Here is an 18,046-nt window from a genome sequence, read left to right as displayed (position 1 = left end):
CCCATAACGCTTTCGTGTTGCCGAAACCCGGGATCGAACCAGGGACCTTTGGATCTTCAGTCTAACTCTCTTCCAACTGAGCTATTTCGGCTCTTTTTCACGCAACCAGGGAAACTTTGCTTAGGAAAGCAGTTTACTTTAATGTATACGACCCAAAAGCCTTTCTCGTTGCCGAAACCCGGGATCGAACCAGGGACCTTCAGATCTTCAGTCTAACGCTATCCCAACTCAGCTATTTCGGCTCTTCTTCATGCAACCAGGGAAACTTTCCTTTGTAAATAATTTACTTTAAGATACACGAACCAAAAAGATTTCATATTGCCGAAACCCGGGACCTTTAGATCTTCAGTCTAACGCTCTCCCAACTGAGCTATTTCGGCTCTTTTTCATGCAACCAGGGAAACTTTCCTTTGGAAAACAGCTTACTTTAATGAACACGACCCATAACGCTTTCGTGTTGCCGAAACCCGGGATCGAACCAGGGACCTTTGGATCTTCAGTCTAACTCTCTTCCAACTGAGCTATTTCGGCTCTTTTTCACGCAACCAGCGAAACTTTGCTTAGGAAAACATTTTACTTTACTGTATACTACCCAAAAGCCTTTCTTCTTGCCGAAACCCGGGATCGAACAAGGGACCTTTAGATCTTCAGTCTAACGCTCTCCCAACTGAGCTATTTCGGCTCTTCTTCATGCAACCAGGGAAACTTTCCTTTGGAAATAATTTACTTTAAGATGCACGATCCAAAAAGATTTCATATTGCCGAAACCCGGGACCTTTAGATCTTCAGTCTAACGCTCTTCCAACTGAGCTATTTCGGCTCTTTTTCACGCAACCAGGGAAACTTTGCTTAGGAAATCATTTTACTTTACTGTATACTACCCAAAAGCCTTTCTTTTTGCCGAAACCCGGGATCGAACCAGGGACCTTTAGATCTTCAGTCTAACGCTCTCCCAACTGAGCTATTTCGGCTCTTTTTCATGCAACCAGGGAAACTTTCCTTTGGAAATAATTTACTTTAAGATACACGATCCAAAAAGATTTCATATTGCCGAAACCCGGGATCGAATGAAGGACCTTTAGATCTTCAATCTAACACTCTCCCAACTGAGCTATTTCGGCTCTTTTTCACGCAACCAGGGAAACTTTGCATAGGAAAACAGTTTACTTTAATGTATACGACCCAAAAGCCTTTCTTGTTACTGAAACCCGGGATCGAACCAGGGACCTTTAGATCTTCAGTCTAACGCTCTCCCAACTGAGCTAATTCGGATCTTTTTAACGCAACCAGGGAAACTTTCCTTTGGAAATAATTTACTTTAAGATACACGATCCAAAAAGATTTCATATTGCCGAAACCCGGGATCGAACCCGGGACCTTTAGATCTTCATTCAACGCTTTCCCAACTGAGCTATTTCGGCTCTTCTTCATGCAACCAGGGAAGCTTTCCTTTGGAAATAATTTACTTTAAGATACACGAACCAAAAAGATTTCATATTGCCGAAACCCGGGACCTTTAGATCTTCAGTCTAACGCTCTACCAACTGAGCTATTTCGGCTCTATTTCATGCAACCAGGGAAACATTGCATAGGAACACAGTTTACTTTAATGTATACGACCCAAAAGCCTTTCTTGTTGCCGAAACCCGGGATCGAACCAGGGACCTTTAGATCTTCAGTCTAACGCTCTCCCAACTGAGCTATTTCGGCTCTTTTTCACGCAACCAGGGAAACTTTGCTTAGGAAAGCAGTTTACTTTAATGTATACGACCCAAAAGCCTTTCTCGTTGCCGAAACCCGGGATCGAACCAGGGACCTTCAGATCTTCAGTCTAACGCTATCCCAACTCAGCTATTTCGGCTCTTCTTCATGCAACCAGGGAAACTTTCCTTTGTAAATAATTTACTTTAAGATACACGAACCAAAAAGATTTCATATTGCCGAAACCCGGGACCTTTAGATCTTCAGTCTAACGCTCTCCCAACTGAGCTATTTCGGCTCTTTTTCATGCAACCAGGGAAACTTTCCTTTGGAAAACAGCTTACTTTAATGAACACGACCCATAACGCTTTCGTGTTGCCGAAACCCGGGATCGAACCAGGGACCTTTGGATCTTCAGTCTAACTCTCTTCCAACTGAGCTATTTCGGCTCTTTTTCACGCAACCAGCGAAACTTTGCTTAGGAAAACATTTTACTTTACTGTATACTACCCAAAAGCCTTTCTTCTTGCCGAAACCCGGGATCGAACAAGGGACCTTTAGATCTTCAGTCTAACGCTCTCCCAACTGAGCTATTTCGGCTCTTCTTCATGCAACCAGGGAAACTTTCCTTTGGAAATAATTTACTTTAAGATGCACGATCCAAAAAGATTTCATATTGCCGAAACCCGGGACCTTTAGATCTTCAGTCTAACGCTCTTCCAACTGAGCTATTTCGGCTCTTTTTCACGCAACCAGGGAAACTTTGCTTAGGAAATCATTTTACTTTACTGTATACTACCCAAAAGCCTTTCTTTTTGCCGAAACCCGGGATCGAACCAGGGACCTTTAGATCTTCAGTCTAACGCTCTCCCAACTGAGCTATTTCGGCTCTTTTTCATGCAACCAGGGAAACTTTCCTTTGGAAATAATTTACTTTAAGATACACGATCCAAAAAGATTTCATATTGCCGAAACCCGGGATCGAATGAAGGACCTTTAGATCTTCAATCTAACACTCTCCCAACTGAGCTATTTCGGCTCTTTTTCACGCAACCAGGGAAACTTTGCATAGGAAAACAGTTTACTTTAATGTATACGACCCAAAAGCCTTTCTTGTTACTGAAACCCGGGATCGAACCAGGGACCTTTAGATCTTCAGTCTAACGCTCTCCCAACTGAGCTAATTCGGATCTTTTTAACGCAACCAGGGAAACTTTCCTTTGGAAATAATTTACTTTAAGATACACGATCCAAAAAGATTTCATATTGCCGAAACCCGGGATCGAACCCGGGACCTTTAGATCTTCATTCAACGCTTTCCCAACTGAGCTATTTCGGCTCTTCTTCATGCAACCAGGGAAGCTTTCCTTTGGAAATAATTTACTTTAAGATACACGAACCAAAAAGATTTCATATTGCCGAAACCCGGGACCTTTAGATCTTCAGTCTAACGCTCTACCAACTGAGCTATTTCGGCTCTATTTCATGCAACCAGGGAAACATTGCATAGGAACACAGTTTACTTTAATGTATACGACCCAAAAGCCTTTCTTGTTGCCGAAACCCGGGATCGAACCAGGGACCTTTAGATCTTCAGTCTAACGCTCTCCCAACTGAGCTATTTCGGCTCTTTTTCATGCAACCAGGGAAACTTTCCTTTGGATATAATTTACTTTAAGATACACGATCCAAAAAGATTTCATATTGCCGAAACCTGGGATCGAACCAGGGACCTTTAGATTTTCAGTCTAATGCTCTCCCAACTGAGCTATTTCGGCTCTTTTTCACGCACCCAGGGAAACATTCCATAGGAACACAGTTTACTTTAATGTATACGACCCAAAAGCCTTTCTTGTTGCCGAAACCCGGGATCGAACCAGGGACCTTTAGATCTTCAGTCTAACGCTCTCCCAACTGAGCTAATTCGGCTCTTTTTCACGCAACCAGGGAAACTTTCCTTTGGAAATAATTTACTTTAAGATACACGATCCAAAAAGATTTCATATTGCCGAAACCCGGGATCGAACCAGGGACCTTTAGATCTTCCTTCAACGCTCTCCCAACTGAGCTATTTTGGCTCTTTTTCACTCAACCAGGGAAACTTTGCTTTGGAAATAATTTACTTTAAGATACACGAACCAAAAAGATTTCATATTGCCGAAACCCGGGACCTTTAGATCTTCAGTCTAACGCTCTCCCAACTGAGCTATTTCGGCTCTTTTTCATGCAATCAGGGAAACTTTCCTTTGGAAACCAGCTTACTTTAATGAACACGACCCATAACTCTTTCGTGTTGCCGAAACCCGGGATCGAACCAGGGACCTTTGGATCTTCAGTCTAACTCTCTTCCAACTGAGCTATTTCGGCTCTTTTTCACGCAACCAGGGAAACTTTGCTTAGGAAAGCAGTTTACTTTAATGTATACGACCCAAAAGCCTTTCTCGTTGCCGAAACCCGGGATCGAACCAGGGACCTTCAGATCTTCAGTCTAACGCTATCCCAACTCAGCTATTTCGGCTCTTCTTCATGCAACCAGGGAAACTTTCCTTTGTAAATAATTTACTTTAAGATACACGAACCAAAAAGATTTCATATTGCCGAAACCCGGGACCTTTAGATCTTCAGTCTAACGCTCTCCCAACTGAGCTATTTCGGCTCTTTTTCATGCAACCAGGGAAACTTTCCTTTGGAAAACAGCTTACTTTAATGAACACGACCCATAACGCTTTCGTGTTGCCGAAACCCGGGATCGAACCAGGGACCTTTGGATCTTCAGTCTAACTTTCTTCCAACTGAGCTATTTCGGCTCTTTTTCACGCAACCAGGGAAACTTTGCTTAGGAAAACATTTTACTTTACTGTATACTACCCAAAAGCCTTTCTTCTTGCCGAAACCCGGGATCGAACAAGGGACCTTTAGATCTTCAGTCTAACGCTCTCCCAACTGAGCTATTTCGGCTCTTCTTCATGCAACCAGGGAAACTTTCCTTTGGAAATAATTTACTTTAAGATGCACGATCCAAAAAGATTTCATATTGCCGAAACCCGGGACCTTTAGATCTTCAGTCTAACGCTCTTCCAACTGAGCTATTTCGGCTCTTTTTCACGCAACCAGGGAAACTTTGCTTAGGAAATCATTTTACTTTACTGTATACTACCCAAAAGCCTTTCTTTTTGCCGAAACCCGGGATCGAACCAGGGACCTTTAGATCTTCAGTCTAACGCTCTCCCAACTGAGCTATTTCGGCTCTTTTTCATGCAACCAGGGAAACTTTCCTTTGGAAATAATTTACTTTAAGATACACGATCCAAAAAGATTTCATATTGCCGAAACCCGGGATCGAATCAAGGACCTTTAGATCTTCAATCTAACACTCTCCCAACTGAGCTATTTCGGCTCTTTTTCACGCAACCAGGGAAACTTTGCATAGGAAAACAGTTTTCTTTAATGTATACGACCCAAAAGCCTTTCTTGTTGCCGAAACCCGGGATCGAACCAGGGACCTTTAGATCTTCAGTCTAACGCTCTCCCAACTGAGCTATTTCGGCCCTTTTTCATGCAACCAGGGAAACTTTCCTTTGGAAATAATTTACTTTAAGATACAGGATCCAAAAAGATTTCATATTGCCGAAACCCGGGATCGAACCAGGGACCTTTAGATCTTCAGTCTAACGCTCTGCCAACTGAGCTATTTCGGCTTTTTTCGTGCAACCAAGGAAACATTCCTTTGGAAATAATTTACTTTAAGATACACGATCCAAAAAGATTTCATATTGCCGAAACCCGGGATCGAATCAGGGACCTTTAGATCTTCAATCTAACACTCTCCCAACTGAGCTATTTCGGCTCTTTTTCACGCAACCAGGGAAAACATTGCATAGGAAAACAGTTTACTTTAATGTATACGACCCAAAAGCCTTTCTTGTTGCCGAAACCCGGGATCGAACCAGGGACCTTTAGACCTTCAGTCTAACGCTCTCCCAACTGAGCTATTTCGGCTCTTTTTCATGCAACCAGGGAAACTTTCCTTTGGAAATAATTTACGTTAAGATACAGGATCCAAAAAGATTTCATATTGCCGTAACCCGGGATCGAACCAGGGACCTTTAGATCTTCAGTCTAACGCTCTCCCAACTGAGCTATTTCGGCTTTTATCGTGCAACCAAGGAAACATTCCTTTGGAAATAATTTATTTTAAGATACACGATCCAAAAACATTTCAAATTGCTGAAACCCGGGATCGAACCAGGGACCTATAGATCATCAGTCTAACGCTCTCCCAACTTAGCTATTTCGGCTCTTTTTCACGCAACTAGGGAAACATTGCATAGGAAAACAGTTTACTTTAATGTATACGACCCAAATGCCTTTCTTGTTGCCGAAACCCGGGATCGAACCAGGGACCTTTAGATCTTCAGTCTAACGCTCTCCCAACTGAGCTATTTCGGCTCTTTTTCATGCAACCAGGGAAACTTTATTTTGGATATAATTTACTTTAAGATACACGATCCAAAAAGATTTCATATTGCCGAAACCCGGGAGTGAATCAGGGACCTTTAGATCTTCAATCTAACACTCTCCCAACTGAGCTATTTCGGCTCTTTTTCACGCAACCAGGGAAACATTGCATAGGAAAACAGTTTACTTTAATGTCTACGACCCAAAAGCCTTTCTTGTTGCCGAAACCCGGGATCGAACCAGGGACCTTTAGATCTTCAGTGTAACGCTCTCCCAACTGAGCTATTTCGGCTCTTTCTCATGCAACCAGGGAAACTTTCCTTTGGATATAATTTACTTTAAGATACACGATCCAAAAAGATTTCATATTGCCGAAACCCGGGATCGAATCAGGGACCTTTAGATCTTCAATCTAACACTCTCCCAACTGAGCTATTTCGGCTCTTTTTCACGCAACCAGGGAAAACATTGCATAGGAAAACAGTTTACTTTAATGTATACGACCCAAAAGCCTTTCTTGTTGCCGAAACCCGGGATCGAACCAGGGACCTTTAGACCTTCAGTCTAACGCTCTCCCAACTGAGCTATTTCGGCTCTTTTTCATGGAACCAGGGAAACTTTCCTTTGGAAATAATTTACTTTAAGATACAGGATCCAAAAAGATTTCATATTGCCGAAACCCGGGATCGAACCAGGGACCTTTAGATATTCAGTCTAACGCTCTCCCAACTGAGCTATTTCCGCTCTTTTTCACGCACCCTGGGAAACATTGCATAGGAAAACAGTTTACTTTAATGTATACGACCCAAAAGCCTTTCTTGTTGCCGAAACCCGGGATCGAACCAGGGACCTTTAGATCTTCAGTCTAACGCTCTCCCAACTGAGCTATTTCGGCTCTTTTTCATGCAACCAGGGAAAATTTCCTTTGGAAATAATTTACTTTAAGATACACGATCCAAAAAGATTTCATATTTCCGAAACCAGGGATCGAATCAAGGACCTTTAGAATTTCAATCTAACACTCTCCCAACTGAGCTATTTCGGCTCTTTTTCACGCAACCAGGGAAACTTTGCATAGGAAAACAGTTTAATTTAATGTATACGACCCAAAATCCTTTCTTGTTACTGAAACCCGGGATCGAACCAGGGACCTTTAGACCTTCAGTCTAACGCTCTCCCAACTGAGCTAATTCGGATCTTTTTCATGCAACCAGGGAAACTTTCCTTTGGAAATAATTTACTTTAAGATACACGATCCAAAAAGATTTCATATTGCCGAAACCCGGGATCGAACCCGGGACCTTTAGATCTTCATTCAACGCTTTCCCAACTGAGCTATTTCGGCTCTTCGTCATGCAACCAGGGAAACTTTCCTTTGGAAATAATTTACTTTAAGATACACGATCCAAAAAGATTTCATATTGCCGAAACCCGGGACCTTTAGATCTTCAGTCTAACGCTCTACCAACTGAGCTATTTCGGCTCTTTTTCAAGCAACCAGGGAAACTTTCCTTTGGAAAACAGCTTACTTTATTGTACACGACCCATAACGCTTTCGTGTTGCCGAAACCCGGGATCGAACCAGGGACCTTTGGATCTTCAGTCTAACTCTCTTCCAACTGAGCTATTTCGGCTCTTTTTCATGCAAACAGGGAAAATTTACTGAAGCAAATAATTTACTTAAAGATACACGACCAAAAGCACTCGTGTTTCTGAAACCCGGCATCGAACCAGGGACCTTTAGATCTTCGGTCTTACGCTCTCCCAACTGAGCTATTTCGGCTCTTTTTCATGCAACCAGGGAAACTTTCCTTCGGAAATAATTTACTTTAAGATACAGGATCCAAAAAGATTTCATATTGCCGAAACCCGGGATCGAACCAGGGACCTTTAGATATTCAGTCTAACGGTCTCCCAACTGAGCTATTTCGGCTCTTCTTCATGCAACCAGGGAAACTATCCTTTGGAAAACACCTTACTTTAATGTACACGACCCAAAAGCCTTTCTTGTTACCGAAACCCGGGATCGAACCAGGGACCTTTAGATCTTCCGTCTAACGCTCTCCCAACTGAGCTATTTCGGCTCGCTTTCATGCAAACAAGGAAACTTTATTGAAGCAAATAATTTACTTAAAGATACACGACCCAAAAAGCACTCGTGTTGCCGAAACCCGGGATCGAACCAGGGACCTTTAGATCTTCAGTCTCACGAACTCCCAACTGAGCTATTTCGGCTTTTTTCCATGCAAACAGGGAAATTTTCCTTTGGAAATAATTTACTTTAAGATACACGATCCAAAAAGATTTCATATTTCCGAAACCAGGGATCGAATCAAGGACCTTTAGAATTTCAATCTAACACTCTCCCAACTGAGCTATTTCGGCTCTTTTTCACGCAACCAGGGAAACTTTGCATAGGAAAACAGTTTACTTTAATGTATACGACCCAAAATCCTTTCTTGTTACTGAAACCCGGGATAGAACCAGGGACCTTTAGATCTTCAGTCTAACGCTCTCCCAACTGAGCTAATTCGGATCTTTTTCATGCAACCAGGGAAACTTTCCTTTGGAAATAATTTACTTTAAGATACACGATCCAAAAAGATTTCATATTGCCGAAACCCGGGATCGAACCCGGGACCTTTAGATCTTCATTCAACGCTTTCCCAACTGAGCTATTTCGGCTCTTCTTCATGCAACCAGGGAAACTTTCCTTTGGAAATAATTTACTTTAAGATACACGATCCAAAAAGATTTCATATTGCCGAAACCCGGGACCTTTAGATCTTCAGTCTAACGCTCTACCAACTGAGCTATTTCGGCTCTTTTTCAAGCAACCAGGGAAACTTTCCTTTGGAAAACAGCTTACTTTAATGTACACGACCCATAACGCTTTCGTGTTGCCGAAACCCTGGATCGAACCAGGGACCTTTAGATCTTCATTCAACGCTCTCCCAACTGAGCTATTTCGGCTCTTTTTCACTCAACCAGGGAAACTTTGCTTAGGAAAGCAGTTTACTTTAATGTATACGACCCAAAAGCCTTTCTTGTTGCTGAAACCCGGGATCGAACCAAGGACCTTCAGATCTTCAGTCTAACGCTATAACAACTCAGCTATTTCGGCTCTTCTTCATGCAACCAGGGAAACTTTAATTTGGAAATAATTTACTTTAAGATACCCGAACCAAAAAGATTTCATATTGCCGAAACCCGGGACCTTTAGATCTTCAGTCTAACGCTCTCCCAACTGAGCTATTTCGTCTCTTTTTCATGCAACCAGGGAAACTTTCCTTTGGAAAACAGCTTACTTTAATGAACACGACCCATAACGCTTTCGTGTTGCCGAAACCCGGGATCGAACCAGGGACCTTTAGATCTTCAGTCTAACTCTCTTCCAACATAGCTATTTCGGCTCTTTTTCACGCAACCAGGGAAACTTTGCTTAGGAAAACATTTTACTTTACTGTATACTACCCAAAAGCCTTTCTTCTTGCCGAAACCCGGGATCGAACAAGGGACCTTTAGATCTTCAGTCTAACGATCTCCCAACTGAGCTACTTCGGCTCTTCTTCATGCAACCAGGGAATATTTCCTTTGGAAATAATTTACTTTAAGATACACGATCCAAAAATATTTCATATTGCCGAAACCCGGGACCTTTAGATCTTCAGTCTAACGCTCTCCCAACTGAGCTATTTCGTCTCTTTTTCATGCAACCAGGGAAACTTTCCTTTGGAAAACAGCTTACTTTAATGAACACGACCCATAACGCTTTCGTGTTGCCGAAACCCGGGATCGAACCAGGGACCTTTGGATCCTCAGTCTAACTCTCTTCCAACTGAGCTATTTCGGCTCTTTTTCACGCAACCAGGGAAACTTTGCTTAGGAAAACATTTTACTTTACTGTATACTACCCAAAAGCCTTTCTTCTTGCCGAAACCCGGGATCGAACAAGGGACCTTTAGATCTTCAGTCTAACGCTCTCCCAACAAGCTATTTCGGCTCTTCTTCATGCAACCAGGGAAACTTTCCTTTGGAAATAATTTACTTTAAGATACACGATCCAAAAAATTTTCATATTGCCGAAACCCGGGACCTTTAGATCATCAGTCTAACGCTCTTCCAAATGAGCTATTTCCGCTCTTTTTCACGCAACCAGGGAAACTTTGTTTAGGAAAACAGTTTACTTTAATGTATACGACCCAAAAGCCTTTCTTGTTGCCGAAACCCGGGATCGAACCAGGGACCTTTAGATCTTCAGTCTAACGCTCTCCCAACTGAGCTATTTCGGCTCTTTTTCATGCAACCTGGGAAACTTTCCTTTGGATATAATTTACTTTAAGATACACGATCCAAAAAGATTTCATATTGCCGAAACCCGGGATCGAATCAGGGACCTTTAGATCTTCAATCTAACACTCTCCGAACTGAGCTATTTCGGCTCTTTTTCACGCAACCAGGGAAACATTGCATAGGAAAACAGTTTACTTTAATGTATAAGACCCAAAAGCCTTTCTTGTTGCCGAAACCCGGGATCGAACCAGGGACCTTTAGATCTTCAGTCTAACGCTCTCCCAACTGAGCTATTTCGGCCCTGTTTCAAGCAACCAGGGAAACTTTCCTTTGAAAATAATTTACTTTAAGATACAGGATCCAAAAAGATTTCATATTGCCGAAACCCGGGATCGAACCAGGGACCTTTAGATCTTCAGCCTAACGCTCTCCCAACTGAGGTATTTCGGCTCTTTTTCATGCAACCAGGGAAACTTTCCTTTTGGAAATAATTTACTTTAAGATACAGGATCCAAAAAGATTTCATATTGCCGTAACCCGGGATCGAACCAGGGACCTTTAGATCTTCAATCTAACACTCTCCCAACTGAGCTATTTCGGCTCTTTTTCACGCAACAAGGAAACATTGCATAGGAAAACAGTTTACTTTAATGTATACGACCCAAAAGCCTTTCTTGTTGCCGAAACCCGGGATCGAACCAGGGACCTTCAGATCTTCAGTCAAACGTTCTCCCAACTGAGCTATTTCGGCTGTTTTCGTGCAACCAAGGAAACATTCCTTTGGAAAAAATTTACTTTAAGATACACGATCCAAAAACATTTCAAATTGCCGAAACCCGGGATCGAACCAGGGACCTTTAGATCTTCAGTCTAACTCTCTTCCAACATAGCTATTTCGGCTCTTTTTCACGCAACCAGGGAAACTTTGCTTAGGAAAACATTTTACTTTACTGTATACTACCCAAAAGCCTTTCTTCTTGCCGAAACCCGGGATCGAACAAGGGACCTTTAGATCTTCAGTCTAACGCTCTCCCAACAAGCTATTTCGGCTCTTCTTCATGCAACCAGGGAAACTTTCCTTTGGAAATAATTTACTTTAAGATACACGATCCAAAAAATTTTCATATTGCCGAAACCCGGGACCTTTAGATCATCAGTCTAACGCTCTTCCAAATGAGCTATTTCCGCTCTTTTTCACGCAACCAGGGAAACTTTGTTTAGGAAAACAGTTTACTTTAATATATACGACCCAAAAGCCTTTCTTGTTGCCGAAACCCGGGATCGAACCAGGGACCTTTAGATCTTCAGTCTAACGCTCTCCCAACTGAGCTATTTCGGCTCTTTTTCATGCAACCTGGGAAACTTTCCTTTGGATATAATTTACTTTAAGATACACGATCCAAAAAGATTTCATATTGCCGAAACCCGGGATCGAATCAGGGACCTTTAGATCTTCAATCTAACACTCTCCGAACTGAGCTATTTCGGCTCTTTTTCACGCAACCAGGGAAACATTGCATAGGAAAACAGTTTACTTTAATGTATACGACCCAAAAGCCTTTCTTGTTGCCGAAACCCGGGATCGAACCAGGGACCTTTAGATCTTCAGTCTAACGCTCTCCCAACTGAGCTATTTCGGCCCTGTTTCAAGCAACCAGGGAAACTTTCCTTTGAAAATAATTTACTTTAAGATACAGGATCCAAAAAGATTTCATATTGCCGAAACCCGGGATCGAACCAGGGACCTTTAGATCTTCAGCCTAACGCTCTCCCAACTGAGGTATTTCGGCTCTTTTTCATGCAACCAGGGAAACTTTCCTTTTGGAAATAATTTACTTTAAGATACAGGATCCAAAAAGATTTCATATTGCCGTAACCCGGGATCGAACCAGGGACCTTTAGATCTTCAATCTAACACTCTCCCAACTGAGCTATTTCGGCTCTTTTTCACGCAACAAGGAAACATTGCATAGGAAAACAGTTTACTTTAATGTATACGACCCAAAAGCCTTTCTTGTTGCCGAAACCCGGGATCGAACCAGGGACCTTTAGACCTTCAGTCTAACGCTCTCCCAACTGAGCTATTTCGGCTCTTTTTCATGCAACCAGGGAAACTTTCCTTTGGAAATAATTTACGTTAAGATACAGGATCCAAAAAGATTTCATATTGCCGTAACCCGGGATCGAACCAGGGACCTTTAGATCTTCAGTCTAACGCTCTCCCAACTGAGCTATTTCGGCTTTTATCGTGCAACCAAGGAAACATTCCTTTGGAAATAATTTATTTTAAGATACACGATCCAAAAACATTTCAAATTGCTGAAACCCGGGATCGAATCAGGGACCTTTAGATCTTCAATCTAACACTCTCCCAACTGAGCTATTTCGGCTCTTTTTCACGCAACCAGGGAAAACATTGCATAGGAAAACAGTTTACTTTACTGTATACTACCCAAAAGCCTTTCTTTTTGCCGAAACCCGGGATCGAACCAGGGACCTTTAGATCTTCAGTCTAACGCTCTCCCAACTGAGCTATTTCGGCTCTTTTTCATGCAACCAGGGAAACTTTCCTTTGGAAATAATTTACTTTAAGATACACGATCCAAAAAGATTTCATATTGCCGAAACCCGGGATCGAATCAAGGACCTTTAGATCTTCAATCTAACACTCTCCCAACTGAGCTATTTCGGCTCTTTTTCACGCAACCAGGGAAACTTTGCATAGGAAAACAGTTTTCTTTAATGTATACTACCCAAAAGCCTTTCTTGTTGCCGAAACCCGGGATCGAACCAGGGACCTTTAGATCTTCAGTCTAACGCTCTCCCAACTGAGCTATTTCGGCCCTTTTTCATGCAACCAGGGAAACTTTCCTTTGGAAATAATTTACTTTAAGATACAGGATCCAAAAAGATTTCATATTGCCGAAACCCGGGATCGAACCAGGGACCTTTAGATCTTCAGTCTAACGCTCTGCCAACTGAGCTATTTCGGCTTTTTTCGTGCAACCAAGGAAACATTCCTTTGGAAATAATTTACTTTAAGATACACGATCCAAAAAGATTTCATATTGCCGAAACCCGGGATCGAATCAGGGACCTTTAGATCTTCAATCTAACACTCTCCCAACTGAGCTATTTCGGCTCTTTTTCACGCAACCAGGGAAAACATTGCATAGGAAAACAGTTTACTTTAATGTATACGACCCAAAAGCCTTTCTTGTTGCCGAAACCCGGGATCGAACCAGGGACCTTTAGACCTTCAGTCTAACGCTCTCCCAACTGAGCTATTTCGGCTCTTTTTCATGCAACCAGGGAAACTTTCCTTTGGAAATAATTTACGTTAAGATACAGGATCCAAAAAGATTTCATATTGCCGTAACCCGGGATCGAACCAGGGACCTTTAGATCTTCAGTCTAACGCTCTCCCAACTGAGCTATTTCGGCTTTTATCGTGCAACCAAGGAAACATTCCTTTGGAAATAATTTATTTTAAGATACACGATCCAAAAACATTTCAAATTGCTGAAACCCGGGATCGAACCAGGGACCTATAGATCATCAGTCTAACGCTCTCCCAACTTAGCTATTTCGGCTCTTTTTCACGCAACTAGGGAAACATTGCATAGGAAAACAGTTTACTTTAATGTATACGACCCAAATGCCTTTCTTGTTGCCGAAACCCGGGATCGAACCAGGGACCTTTAGATCTTCAGTCTAACGCTCTCCCAACTGAGCTATTTCGGCTCTTTTTCATGCAACCAGGGAAACTTTATTTTGGATATAATTTACTTTAAGATACACGATCCAAAAAGATTTCATATTGCCGAAACCCGGGAGTGAATCAGGGACCTTTAGATCTTCAATCTAACACTCTCCCAACTGAGCTATTTCGGCTCTTTTTCACGCAACCAGGGAAACATTGCATAGGAAAACAGTTTACTTTAATGTCTACGACCCAAAAGCCTTTCTTGTTGCCGAAACCCGGGATCGAACCAGGGACCTTTAGATCTTCAGTGTAACGCTCTCCCAACTGAGCTATTTCGGCTCTTTCTCATGCAACCAGGGAAACTTTCCTTTGGATATAATTTACTTTAAGATACACGATCCAAAAAGATTTCATATTGCCGAAACCCGGGATCGAATCAGGGACCTTTAGATCTTCAATCTAACACTCTCCCAACTGAGCTATTTCGGCTCTTTTTCACGCAACCAGGGAAAACATTGCATAGGAAAACAGTTTACTTTAATGTATACGACCCAAAAGCCTTTCTTGTTGCCGAAACCCGGGATCGAACCAGGGACCTTTAGACCTTCAGTCTAACGCTCTCCCAACTGAGCTATTTCGGCTCTTTTTCATGGAACCAGGGAAACTTTCCTTTGGAAATAATTTACTTTAAGATACAGGATCCAAAAAGATTTCATATTGCCGAAACCCGGGATCGAACCAGGGACCTTTAGATATTCAGTCTAACGCTCTCCCAACTGAGCTATTTCCGCTCTTTTTCACGCACCCTGGGAAACATTGCATAGGAAAACAGTTTACTTTAATGTATACGACCCAAAAGCCTTTCTTGTTGCCGAAACCCGGGATCGAACCAGGGACCTTTAGATCTTCAGTCTAACGCTCTCCCAACTGAGCTATTTCGGCTCTTTTTCATGCAACCAGGGAAAATTTCCTTTGGAAATAATTTACTTTAAGATACACGATCCAAAAAGATTTCATATTTCCGAAACCAGGGATCGAATCAAGGACCTTTAGAATTTCAATCTAACACTCTCCCAACTGAGCTATTTCGGCTCTTTTTCACGCAACCAGGGAAACTTTGCATAGGAAAACAGTTTAATTTAATGTATACGACCCAAAATCCTTTCTTGTTACTGAAACCCGGGATCGAACCAGGGACCTTTAGACCTTCAGTCTAACGCTCTCCCAACTGAGCTAATTCGGATCTTTTTCATGCAACCAGGGAAACTTTCCTTTGGAAATAATTTACTTTAAGATACACGATCCAAAAAGATTTCATATTGCCGAAACCCGGGATCGAACCCGGGACCTTTAGATCTTCATTCAACGCTTTCCCAACTGAGCTATTTCGGCTCTTCGTCATGCAACCAGGGAAACTTTCCTTTGGAAATAATTTACTTTAAGATACACGATCCAAAAAGATTTCATATTGCCGAAACCCGGGACCTTTAGATCTTCAGTCTAACGCTCTACCAACTGAGCTATTTCGGCTCTTTTTCAAGCAACCAGGGAAACTTTCCTTTGGAAAACAGCTTACTTTATTGTACACGACCCATAACGCTTTCGTGTTGCCGAAACCCGGGATCGAACCAGGGACCTTTGGATCTTCAGTCTAACTCTCTTCCAACTGAGCTATTTCGGCTCTTTTTCATGCAAACAGGGAAAATTTACTGAAGCAAATAATTTACTTAAAGATACACGACCAAAAAGCACTCGTGTTTCTGAAACCCGGCATCGAACCAGGGACCTTTAGATCTTCGGTCTTACGCTCTCCCAACTGAGCTATTTCGGCTCTTTTTCATGCAACCAGGGAAACTTTCCTTCGGAAATAATTTACTTTAAGATACAGGATCCAAAAAGATTTCATATTGCCGAAACCCGGGATCGAACCAGGGACCTTTAGATATTCAGTCTAACGGTCTCCCAACTGAGCTATTTCGGCTCTTCTTCATGCAACCAGGGAAACTATCCTTTGGAAAACACCTTACTTTAATGTACACGACCCAAAAGCCTTTCTTGTTACCGAAACCCGGGATCGAACCAGGGACCTTTAGATCTTCCGTCTAACGCTCTCCCAACTGAGCTATTTCGGCTCGCTTTCATGCAAACAAGGAAACTTTATTGAAGCAAATAATTTACTTAAAGATACACGACCCAAAAAGCACTCGTGTTGCCGAAACCCGGGATCGAACCAGGGACCTTTAGATCTTCAGTCTCACGAACTCCCAACTGAGCTATTTCGGCTTTTTTCCATGCAAACAGGGAAATTTTCCTTTGGAAATAATTTACTTTAAGATACACGATCCAAAAAGATTTCATATTTCCGAAACCAGGGATCGAATCAAGGACCTTTAGAATTTCAATCTAACACTCTCCCAACTGAGCTATTTCGGCTCTTTTTCACGCAACCAGGGAAACTTTGCATAGGAAAACAGTTTACTTTAATGTATACGACCCAAAATCCTTTCTTGTTACTGAAACCCGGGATCGAACCAGGGACCTTTAGATCTTCAGTCTAACGCTCTCCCAACTGAGCTAATTCGGATCTTTTTCATGCAACCAGGGAAACTTTCCTTTGGAAATAATTTACTTTAAGATACACGATCCAAAAAGATTTCATATTGCCGAAACCCGGGACCTTTAGATCTTCAGTCTAACGCTCTACCAACTGAGCTATTTCGGCTCTTTTTCAAGCAACCAGGGAAACTTTCCTTTGGAAAACAGCTTACTTTAATGTACACGACCCATAACGCTTTCGTGTTGCCGAAACCCTGGATCGAACCAGGGACCTTTAGATCTTCATTCAACGCTCTCCCAACTGAGCTATTTCGGCTCTTTTTCACTCAACCAGGGAAACTTTGCTTAGGAAAGCAGTTTACTTTAATGTATACGACCCAAAAGCCTTTCTTGTTGCTGAAACCCGGGATCGAACCAAGGACCTTCAGATCTTCAGTCTAACGCTATAACAACTCAGCTATTTCGGCTCTTCTTCATGCAACCAGGGAAACTTTCCTTTGGAAATAATTTACTTTAAGATACCCGAACCAAAAAGATTTCATATTGCCGAAACCCGGGACCTTTAGATCTTCAGTCTAACGCTCTCCCAACTGAGCTATTTCGTCTCTTTTTCATGCAACCAGGGAAACTTTCCTTTGGAAAACAGCTTACTTTAATGAACACGACCCATAACGCTTTCGTGTTGCCGAAACCCGGGATCGAACCAGGGACCTTTAGATCTTCAGTCTAACTCTCTTCCAACATAGCTATTTCGGCTCTTTTTCACGCAACCAGGGAAACTTTGCTTAGGAAAACATTTTACTTTACTGTATACTACCCAAAAGCCTTTCTTCTTGCCGAAACCCGGGATCGAACAAGGGACCTTTAGATCTTCAGTCTAACGATCTCCCAACTGAGCTACTTCGGCTCTTCTTCATGCAACCAGGGAATATTTCCTTTGGAAATAATTTACTTTAAGATACACGATCCAAAAATATTTCATATTGCCGAAACCCGGGACCTTTAGATCTTCAGTCTAACGCTCTCCCAACTGAGCTATTTCGTCTCTTTTTCATGCAACCAGGGAAACTTTCCTTTGGAAAACAGCTTACTTTAATGAACACGACCCATAACGCTTTCGTGTTGCCGAAACCCGGGATCGAACCAGGGACCTTTGGATCCTCAGTCTAACTCTCTTCCAACTGAGCTATTTCGGCTCTTTTTCACGCAACCAGGGAAACTTTGCTTAGGAAAACATTTTACTTTACTGTATACTACCCAAAAGCCTTTCTTCTTGCCGAAACCCGGGATCGAACAAGGGACCTTTAGATCTTCAGTCTAACGCTCTCCCAA

At 42.2% G+C, this 18,046-nt stretch overlaps 28 non-coding genes across 28 annotated transcripts; all 28 read right to left on the bottom strand.

Moving 5' to 3' along the window:
• Positions 1-898: 898 nt before the first annotated feature.
• Positions 899-971, bottom strand: TRNAF-GAA (transfer RNA phenylalanine (anticodon GAA)). Its single transcript has one exon. It is a non-coding gene; the product is annotated as a tRNA-Phe (tRNA).
• Positions 972-1,637: 666 nt separating this feature from the next.
• On the bottom strand, positions 1,638-1,710 carry TRNAF-GAA (transfer RNA phenylalanine (anticodon GAA)). Its single transcript has one exon. It is a non-coding gene; the product is annotated as a tRNA-Phe (tRNA).
• Positions 1,711-2,517: 807 nt separating this feature from the next.
• On the bottom strand, positions 2,518-2,590 carry TRNAF-GAA (transfer RNA phenylalanine (anticodon GAA)). The gene has a single exon. It is a non-coding gene; the product is annotated as a tRNA-Phe (tRNA).
• A 666-nt stretch (positions 2,591-3,256) lies between these two features.
• TRNAF-GAA (transfer RNA phenylalanine (anticodon GAA)) lies at positions 3,257-3,329 on the bottom strand. Its single transcript has one exon. It is a non-coding gene; the product is annotated as a tRNA-Phe (tRNA).
• Positions 3,330-3,406: 77 nt separating this feature from the next.
• TRNAF-GAA (transfer RNA phenylalanine (anticodon GAA)) lies at positions 3,407-3,479 on the bottom strand. Its single transcript has one exon. It is a non-coding gene; the product is annotated as a tRNA-Phe (tRNA).
• A 1,396-nt stretch (positions 3,480-4,875) lies between these two features.
• TRNAF-GAA (transfer RNA phenylalanine (anticodon GAA)) lies at positions 4,876-4,948 on the bottom strand. The gene has a single exon. It is a non-coding gene; the product is annotated as a tRNA-Phe (tRNA).
• Positions 4,949-5,176: 228 nt separating this feature from the next.
• Positions 5,177-5,249, bottom strand: TRNAF-GAA (transfer RNA phenylalanine (anticodon GAA)). The gene has a single exon. It is a non-coding gene; the product is annotated as a tRNA-Phe (tRNA).
• A 77-nt stretch (positions 5,250-5,326) lies between these two features.
• On the bottom strand, positions 5,327-5,399 carry TRNAF-GAA (transfer RNA phenylalanine (anticodon GAA)). The gene has a single exon. It is a non-coding gene; the product is annotated as a tRNA-Phe (tRNA).
• A 228-nt stretch (positions 5,400-5,627) lies between these two features.
• TRNAF-GAA (transfer RNA phenylalanine (anticodon GAA)) lies at positions 5,628-5,700 on the bottom strand. The gene has a single exon. It is a non-coding gene; the product is annotated as a tRNA-Phe (tRNA).
• Positions 5,701-5,926: 226 nt separating this feature from the next.
• On the bottom strand, positions 5,927-5,999 carry TRNAI-GAU (transfer RNA isoleucine (anticodon GAU)). Its single transcript has one exon. It is a non-coding gene; the product is annotated as a tRNA-Ile (tRNA).
• Positions 6,000-6,077: 78 nt separating this feature from the next.
• On the bottom strand, positions 6,078-6,150 carry TRNAF-GAA (transfer RNA phenylalanine (anticodon GAA)). Its single transcript has one exon. It is a non-coding gene; the product is annotated as a tRNA-Phe (tRNA).
• A 530-nt stretch (positions 6,151-6,680) lies between these two features.
• TRNAF-GAA (transfer RNA phenylalanine (anticodon GAA)) lies at positions 6,681-6,753 on the bottom strand. The gene has a single exon. It is a non-coding gene; the product is annotated as a tRNA-Phe (tRNA).
• Positions 6,754-6,981: 228 nt separating this feature from the next.
• Positions 6,982-7,054, bottom strand: TRNAF-GAA (transfer RNA phenylalanine (anticodon GAA)). The gene has a single exon. It is a non-coding gene; the product is annotated as a tRNA-Phe (tRNA).
• Positions 7,055-9,939: 2,885 nt separating this feature from the next.
• TRNAL-GAG (transfer RNA leucine (anticodon GAG)) lies at positions 9,940-10,012 on the bottom strand. The gene has a single exon. It is a non-coding gene; the product is annotated as a tRNA-Leu (tRNA).
• Positions 10,013-10,378: 366 nt separating this feature from the next.
• On the bottom strand, positions 10,379-10,451 carry TRNAF-GAA (transfer RNA phenylalanine (anticodon GAA)). Its single transcript has one exon. It is a non-coding gene; the product is annotated as a tRNA-Phe (tRNA).
• A 228-nt stretch (positions 10,452-10,679) lies between these two features.
• Positions 10,680-10,752, bottom strand: TRNAF-GAA (transfer RNA phenylalanine (anticodon GAA)). The gene has a single exon. It is a non-coding gene; the product is annotated as a tRNA-Phe (tRNA).
• A 966-nt stretch (positions 10,753-11,718) lies between these two features.
• Positions 11,719-11,791, bottom strand: TRNAF-GAA (transfer RNA phenylalanine (anticodon GAA)). Its single transcript has one exon. It is a non-coding gene; the product is annotated as a tRNA-Phe (tRNA).
• A 228-nt stretch (positions 11,792-12,019) lies between these two features.
• TRNAF-GAA (transfer RNA phenylalanine (anticodon GAA)) lies at positions 12,020-12,092 on the bottom strand. The gene has a single exon. It is a non-coding gene; the product is annotated as a tRNA-Phe (tRNA).
• A 378-nt stretch (positions 12,093-12,470) lies between these two features.
• On the bottom strand, positions 12,471-12,543 carry TRNAF-GAA (transfer RNA phenylalanine (anticodon GAA)). Its single transcript has one exon. It is a non-coding gene; the product is annotated as a tRNA-Phe (tRNA).
• A 378-nt stretch (positions 12,544-12,921) lies between these two features.
• On the bottom strand, positions 12,922-12,994 carry TRNAF-GAA (transfer RNA phenylalanine (anticodon GAA)). The gene has a single exon. It is a non-coding gene; the product is annotated as a tRNA-Phe (tRNA).
• A 228-nt stretch (positions 12,995-13,222) lies between these two features.
• On the bottom strand, positions 13,223-13,295 carry TRNAF-GAA (transfer RNA phenylalanine (anticodon GAA)). The gene has a single exon. It is a non-coding gene; the product is annotated as a tRNA-Phe (tRNA).
• A 77-nt stretch (positions 13,296-13,372) lies between these two features.
• On the bottom strand, positions 13,373-13,445 carry TRNAF-GAA (transfer RNA phenylalanine (anticodon GAA)). The gene has a single exon. It is a non-coding gene; the product is annotated as a tRNA-Phe (tRNA).
• A 228-nt stretch (positions 13,446-13,673) lies between these two features.
• On the bottom strand, positions 13,674-13,746 carry TRNAF-GAA (transfer RNA phenylalanine (anticodon GAA)). The gene has a single exon. It is a non-coding gene; the product is annotated as a tRNA-Phe (tRNA).
• A 226-nt stretch (positions 13,747-13,972) lies between these two features.
• On the bottom strand, positions 13,973-14,045 carry TRNAI-GAU (transfer RNA isoleucine (anticodon GAU)). Its single transcript has one exon. It is a non-coding gene; the product is annotated as a tRNA-Ile (tRNA).
• A 78-nt stretch (positions 14,046-14,123) lies between these two features.
• TRNAF-GAA (transfer RNA phenylalanine (anticodon GAA)) lies at positions 14,124-14,196 on the bottom strand. The gene has a single exon. It is a non-coding gene; the product is annotated as a tRNA-Phe (tRNA).
• Positions 14,197-14,726: 530 nt separating this feature from the next.
• Positions 14,727-14,799, bottom strand: TRNAF-GAA (transfer RNA phenylalanine (anticodon GAA)). Its single transcript has one exon. It is a non-coding gene; the product is annotated as a tRNA-Phe (tRNA).
• A 228-nt stretch (positions 14,800-15,027) lies between these two features.
• TRNAF-GAA (transfer RNA phenylalanine (anticodon GAA)) lies at positions 15,028-15,100 on the bottom strand. The gene has a single exon. It is a non-coding gene; the product is annotated as a tRNA-Phe (tRNA).
• Positions 15,101-17,837: 2,737 nt separating this feature from the next.
• On the bottom strand, positions 17,838-17,910 carry TRNAL-GAG (transfer RNA leucine (anticodon GAG)). The gene has a single exon. It is a non-coding gene; the product is annotated as a tRNA-Leu (tRNA).
• Positions 17,911-18,046: the final 136 nt, after the last annotated feature.

This window comes from Phalangium opilio, unplaced genomic scaffold (assembly GCF_054372755.1).
Source record: "Phalangium opilio isolate 3A_F unplaced genomic scaffold, DU_Popi_V2 ptg000038l_1, whole genome shotgun sequence".
In the NCBI taxonomy this organism is placed as follows: domain Eukaryota; kingdom Metazoa; phylum Arthropoda; class Arachnida; order Opiliones; family Phalangiidae; genus Phalangium; species Phalangium opilio.
Note: the sequence above shows the minus strand (reverse complement) of the source record. Positions and strands in the feature narration are given on the sequence as shown.